Source organism: Musca autumnalis, unplaced genomic scaffold (assembly GCF_047663935.1).
Source record: "Musca autumnalis isolate F117 unplaced genomic scaffold, ASM4766393v1 scaffold_2, whole genome shotgun sequence".
Taxonomy (NCBI): domain Eukaryota; kingdom Metazoa; phylum Arthropoda; class Insecta; order Diptera; family Muscidae; genus Musca; species Musca autumnalis.
The window spans coordinates 122,526,743-122,534,015 of record NW_027411755.1 but is presented as its reverse complement, the minus strand read 5'-3'; positions in this window follow the sequence as shown (position 1 = coordinate 122,534,015).

Sequence of the window (7,273 nt, the reverse complement as noted above, 5' to 3'; positions counted from 1 at the left end):
ATTCCAAAACGTGTTGACCACAAACATTTATAAAATCTTCAATATACCAGAAAAACTAAACTAAACCCATCTAATGCTAACGCACGACACCATTAGATGGGTTTAGTTTTGGAAGCTTTTTACCATTGCCAATTAACATTCAATTTGGGCTGAAAACGTCGATAAAGACTTCAAAATACCTGAAACCGAGGGGTACCGTCATATAAGAAATAGTGGATATTCTAAAACGAAGACCAGTGTCCACAATTTGTTGACCACTTCGAACCCTAAATGCAAAATTACATCCAAAACGTAGACCTATGTCCATACGTTTTGCCGGATAAGTTTTTAGGGCGATAAGAACACAAACTGCCAAATTACTTTCAATTTGGAACGAAAACATCAATAACAACTTCAACATACCTGAAGTCGGAATGTATCTTTATATGGTGGCTATTCCAAAACGTGGACTTGTCTCCACAATTTTAAGTGGTGAAATTTTTTGGGCACTGGAAACCCTAATGCCAAATAATAGTTAATTCCTTCAGAAAATGTAATTAAAAACTTTAATAAACCTGAAATCGGTGAACCTTTATGTGGGCGATATTCCAAAACATGGACCTATGTCCACAATGTTCGGTGGAGAAGTTTTTGACCACTAGAAACCCTAAATTCCAAATTTCGTCTAATTTGACCCAAAAATTTCATAAAAAATGTCTTTCCTGGAATCGGAGGGTACCGCTATATAGGAGTTATTCCAAAACGTGGACCTATGTCCATAATTTATCGTGGAGAATTTTTTTGGCTATTGAGAATCAAAAGACAATTTTTGATGGAGAAAGTTTTTACCACTAAAAACCTACTATCCCAAATTAATGTTATTTCGGTTAGAATGTGAAGCTAGAGTTTCCAAAATACTTGAAATCGGCCCATAATGTAACATGGGGTATACCATAACGTGGACCGATAAAGATCATCTTCGAACTTGCCTGCAAACAAAAGACGCATCTGTCTGTTGAAAATTTTAGCATCCTACCTCAATTTATCTGAATGATAGAGTGATTACCACTGACTAGATCGAGGGGGGTAACACAAAATCCCCCCAACTCCGGATGCACGTACACTTAAAACAGAGTAGGCCTGTTGTGTCCTCTATATTCGAAGTATGGAGAAGGTTATATTTTGATTATGTTATTCAACTTCGTCGTATTAGAAATTCTGTGCCGTTTTAAACTAATATGCCCTAATTTAGTTGAGTTATTGTATTGTGTCGTTTACCAGGAATTTGGGTTTCAGTGTTGCGAAGGCTGGGCAATGACAGAGATAGTGTTCTAACTAGAGTTGGGTAATCCAGTTCCTAGTTAACTGTACTGGTTCCAAAACGTCATAAAATCTAACGTGTGATATTGCGTATACTGCGTAATGAACTAGATATTTCCATATAGTTTATTTGGGACAACTCTAGTCCTAACGTTTTTTCGTCCTCTTCTCATGTCCTGCATTCAAATTTCTGCACAAATTATTTTGTGCTTATAGCCTAGGTGTATTGTAAGATTGCCTGCCACTCTACTCTTTATTGTTTACTCATAAATGTTGGGTCGTTTCTTTTATCCTTGTCTGGGTTCCCCTTTAGGGTTAGTAAGTTTTTCTTTAGACTAATGGGGCTATGTACAGTGGATCCAAGCGAATGTCGCAGACCTAATGAAATTTATTTAATTGACTTATATCTCCGACACAAAAAGGGATTTAGTTGACAATTTAAAAACACAAAGTAAGAAAATAATCAACCCTGTTTACATTGTTAACAAATTAAATTACCTCAATACTAAGAATTTTAGCACCAACCGAAAGTCGTACATACATTATAAAGACAAAGTATTTCTTAATATGATTAATCCTAGTACATGTTTTTTATTTTTTATTAAATCCTACGAACGATTTACCATAACGTCTCCAAACCAAATGACAAAATAATTAACTTTACAAAAACAATGTTTTCGATTTAGCAGATATTGACAATTAAAATTACAACACTATCCATTGCTTTGCATTATATCACTGATATGTGTTAAAAGGAAAAAAAATATTTAAAATAATTCGAAAATTAAAAGAAAAATATTTTCTTGTGGACCGATTCGAACCAAATTTGGTACTTCGCAATATTTTGCCCAAAATAAGTTTAATTTCGTAGATGAGTCATATCGGTCCACTCCTTCAGGTATATCCCCCACAAAAGTGCAAAAATGTTCAGAAAAATTCTGCGCATGATAACTCTTGAAGGGACTAATCGATTTGGTCCATACTTTGCACATCGTAAAATTTCAACCAGAAATAGATGAGATTCCAATATGGATCGGGTCCACTACTTGATTTTTGTTGTAACAACTTGTATTGGCTGCCCCCATTACGACTGTACTTCATGAGAAAATAGATTGAAATGTTTAAAAAACACCTATGGCACCATGTATAGAGGATGGTGCACATGATAACTCTCGAACGGATCTGCCGGTTCGGTCCAAAATTTCGCCATCGCAATATCTTGACCGAACTTAGTTTAAGCTCGAAGATGAACCATATCGGTCCACTCCGTTAGATACCTCCCCCACAAAAGTTCAAAACATTTTACTAAAATGGTGCGCACGATAATTCTCCAAGGCAGTGACCGACTTGGTCCACACTTTAATATTTCTTTGAGATATAGATCAGATTAAATATGGATATATCAACTTCTTTGGGTACCTCCTCTCGAATCGTTTTTGTACCCTCAGTATTTATGCTAACGAGGGTATATACTAGGCCGGGGCGATTTGAAAACCTTAATGGGCCCTTCGCGTTTCTGATTCCTGGGGTTGAACTGAGCAAAAAAGTCTACTGGACCATATGTCTACGATGAAAATCGAGCCTCCCGATTTTGACTTTAAGTTTTTTATTGACGTTTTTTGGATATTTTGGCATATAACAGCCAAACCATTGAGATTTTCGATCCAACACAAAGACAAACATTGTAGCCAAGACAGTAATTGAAAACCCTCTAATACATCACAAAAGCATTGGAACGCTCCTTCAGGCAGTTTTGGCCTTAAGAATGTGCAAACTTTTCGGAAAATGTCGATAAATGACATTGTGCTACAAAATTTGACCCGAAAAATATTCAAGTGTTCTGATGCAAAATTATATCGTGTTGGGATCCATGGACAACGACAATGCCTTTATTTCGTTTGGGCCACTTCGTTTTATTTTTTTATGACGGTAAAAGTAGTGAAAATCTGGGTTTCTTACATTTTCAAATTTAAACGGGCATATCTAATTTTTTCCACAACGGATTTCTTTTGATCCTTCTCCCTTTTAAAGGGTGAATAATGTCTTTTGAATAAGCTGTTATTGTTTTAAATCGGTTAACAAATGGCTAAGTTATAGTGGTTTACGTCTGAAATCCCCCACAAAAAAACTATAAAGGAATTTCTCATAATTTTCAAAAATATTATGTTTTTTTGTTTTGTTCAATATTTATTTTGAAAATTATGAGAAATTCCTTTATAGGTTTTTTGTGGGGTTTTTCAGACCTAAACCACTATAACTTAGCCATTTGTTAACCGATTTAAAATAATAATAGCTTATGCAAAAGACATTATTAATCCCTTTAAAAGGGAGAAGGATCAAAAGAAATCCGTTGTGGAAAAAATAAGATATGCCCGTTTAAATTTGAATATGTAAGAAACCCAGATTTTCACTACTTTTACCGTCATAAAAAAATAAAACGAAGTGACCCAAACGAAATAAAGGCATTGTCGTTGTCCATGGATCCCAACACGATATAATTTTGCATCAGAACACTTGAATATTTTTCGGGTCAAATTTTGTAGCACAATGTCATTTATCGACATTTTCCGAAAAGTTTGCACATTCTTAAGGCCAAAACTGCCTGAAGGAGCGTTCCAATGCTTTTGCGATGTATTAGAGACTTTTCAATTACTGTCTTGGCTACAATGTTTGTCTCTGTGTTGGATCGAAAATCCCAATGGTTTGGCTGTTATAGGCCAAAATATCCAAAAAACGTCAATAAAAAACTTAAAGTCAAAATCGGGAGGCTCGATTTTCATCGTAGACATATGGTCCAGTAGACTTTTTTGCTCAGTTCAACCCCAGGAATCAGAAACGCGAAGGGCTCATTAAGGTTTTTTTGCTTCCACACAAATCGCCCCACCCTAGTATATACACTTTCATACGGACAAAATGTGCCTCATCGAAATAATGGTTTTAGACCCCAAGTATGTTTGGACGAAATCCGTTTCAGACAATTTGGAGTTGATTTAGCCATGTCCGAACGGATCAACCGATTCGGTCCAAAATTTGGCTTTCGTAATATTTTGTCCAAACTTAGTTAAGGTTCGAAGATAGGTTATATCGGTCCCTCCATCCGATACCTGTTCCACAAAAGTTCGAAAATGGGAAATTTTTGAAATTTCGCATAAGTTGAGTTTAGGAACTGCTCTCAAATCGCTTTGATTTTTGTTGTAACAACTTGTATTCAGTGCCAGACCACTGTGACACCCCTGTGTAGTGGTTGTAGAGCAAGATAACTCTCGAACGGCCTTATTAATATTTTGTTCAAACTTGGTTTCAGTTCGAAGATAAGCCCTATCCGCCTCCTTCAGGTACCTCCCCCACAAAAGTTCAAAAATGTTCGGAAAAATTGTGCGCATGATAACTATTGAAGGGAGTGACCGATTTGGTCCATACTTTATACATTCCTAAGATATCTACCAGGTATAGATCAGGTTTAAATGTGGTCTATATGTGTCCACTCTTTCATGTACCTCCCACACAAAATTTCGGATAAGTTCATTTTAGCACCTGCTCGCTCTTGAATTACTTTGATTTTTGTTGAAGCAACTTGCATTCGCTGCTTCAATTACAGCGGGAAAAGTTTTTCAAGGATAAATCCATAATTTTTGAGAAAATAGCTCGAAAGGTGTAAAAAACCCCCCATAGCACCATATGTAGTGGTTGGGGAGCACGATAGCCTGTTCGAAGATCCTTTGGAAATGTATACCGATGCTGTTCGTTGTGGTCCTGCTTACAGTCATATTATGTTTTCGTAGGCAAGGCATACTGGTCCAAAAGTTATACGATGACCCACTACAAAATTCAGAAAAGACTCTAAATACATTCGATCTGTCGGTAGATGAACGTTTCAATTCACATAGGCTGAGGGTAGATCTTTGTTGGCAAAGTCGACTGATACTTTTTTACTTGTTTTAACAGGTTGCACTCAAGGCCCCTATTACTGTGGCTAAAATTTTTATCAGTGGCAAGTCTTGAGAAAATGATTTCAACATTTTGCTTTAAGTGCGGATAAAGTTCTGTTCGATGATTCATTTTAAATTTTTACCGAAGTTACTAGTAGTGGCCCTGTTTACAGCGATATTATGTTTTTCGTGGGCTAGTCCATGTTTCCTGTTATAATGGTCCTAGAGTTCTTAATTATATGGTGACAAACTGAAATGACGGGTGGGCGTGATATCTATCGAGAGGAATAAAATAAGACACACCAAACAAATGGATTATGTCGGACCATTCCTTTAAGTACCTCTCCCGCAAAACTTTTTAGCTTTTATCCTAATCCATATTTTTTTCGGGAAGTTTACACGCCCAAAGTTCTAAAATTGTTTTATTGCTGGGTAAAGTACACCCAATTTGGACAAAAAATGTCGACAAAACTTCACAATATCGTTATATAGGGCCTAATCCAAAACGGAACGTATGTCCAACATTTTTTTGTAATTTGATGGCCACTAGGAACCCTAAATGCTAAATTATAGCTTTAAAGTTCAAACACTCAACGTCCGTGAATCAAAATAGTGTTTTGAGTAAATTGGGAAAATATGATTTTATTTGCGCCCTGGTATTGGATCTGTCCTTGGAATACATAGATCCGTTCCTCCTCTTGTATCTCTCACACGGGCAGTCAACATTTTTGACTTAGCTCCAACTTTAGATTTCGGTCATATTTCTAATAGATTCAGTAATTGTATATGTATCTGTACATTTAATAATTACATATTCTGATTTCAATGGGAGTGTGACTAAGCCCCACCACTTCCATTCAAATGTGCAGTAATAAAATAATTGTAATACTGTAATGAATAACGGTACATAATCAGATTATATGAATGTGTAGCAAATAATGCTTTTAAAGCTCATTTTGCGTCACATTAAAGTAGTTGTTGAAATGAACTTTCAACGGTGGGTTGGCTGGTGGTTGTCTGTCTGCTTGGTTGGCTGACTGACGAATGCTTGGTTGGAGGCGGAATATGGAATGTATGTAACTAACATTTATGACCTATTTAAGGACCTTTCTTGCCATCATTTCAAATAAGTACATATTTTTGCATTTGTATATTTTATATGAAACTTCTACACATCCACACACACCCGCACACACACATATACTACAAAATGCAAAACATTCATTTTAAAACTCTCATATGGAAGAAATTTTTTCAGTTCATGTATTCATGGAATGCATTATGAAATTATGATGTGTCTGAATGTGGTTCACTGGAAGTGTTACCATATGATCGAATTTTTCGACCAAAATGTTGAAACATTTACTTTTATAAGGATTTTAGACAAATTTACCGTTTCTTATTTTTTTTATAATTTTTAGTATCCAAGTATATTTAAAAAAAGTTAGTTTTGTTCCTTATTTGTAAGACCAAATAAAGGTTTCTTAAAAATTAAATTCCAAGTTCATAATATCTGGAGGGTTTTCGGTCGATTTGGCAACATTCTATTGTTGTTATGTCTTTGGACGAAACAATGCTTTTTTGCTTTGCATTGCGTTGGGTAGCATTTCATTGCAGCACATCATTGCGTTGAATTCCGCTGATGATGTATGGCTGGCTATTGTTTATGAAAAAGGCTTCCGGAAATATTTGACTTGCTCCAAAATAGAGAAAATTTATACTCATTGTTATTGTATGTTTTTGTTGGTATTGTTGTTGTTTTCATTTTTATGACTTAAGAAACCTCTCCATTATGAGAACTTTGTTACTCCATTGTGTGGACTGAATGAATGCCAGGCACAAGAAAATGTTCAATTATTCTACATTGTGGATGGAATGATTCATTATTATTTTAGTTTAAAGTTGTTTCTTCTTTTTGTTTCATACTTTCTTCTTATTCTTCTGCAAGAAAATATGAAATATGAATAACTTTTGAGAAGAAAAACAAAAAAGGGGAAAAATTTTAAAGTTTGTAATGTATCTGAATTGTTGGCTCTTTTGAAAAT